Source organism: Arachis duranensis, chromosome 2 (assembly GCF_000817695.3).
Source record: "Arachis duranensis cultivar V14167 chromosome 2, aradu.V14167.gnm2.J7QH, whole genome shotgun sequence".
Classification (NCBI taxonomy): Eukaryota; Viridiplantae; Streptophyta; class Magnoliopsida; order Fabales; family Fabaceae; genus Arachis; species Arachis duranensis.
In genome coordinates this window covers 17,715,133-17,715,347 of record NC_029773.3, presented here as the reverse complement: position 1 = coordinate 17,715,347, position 215 = coordinate 17,715,133, and positions in this window count along the sequence as shown.

Here is a 215-nt window from a genome sequence, read left to right as displayed (position 1 = left end):
TTTTGGGCGTTTAACGCCCAGCCAGGTGCCCTGGCTGGCGTTAAATGCCAGAATTCCTTTATCACTGGGCGTTTTTCTAAATGCCCAGGATGCTGCACACCTGGCGTTAAACGCCCAGAATGGTGCCCATTCTGGCGTTTAACGCACAAAATGGCACCATTCCTGGCGTTAAACGCCCAGAATGGTACCCATTCTGGCGTTTAACGCCCAAAATG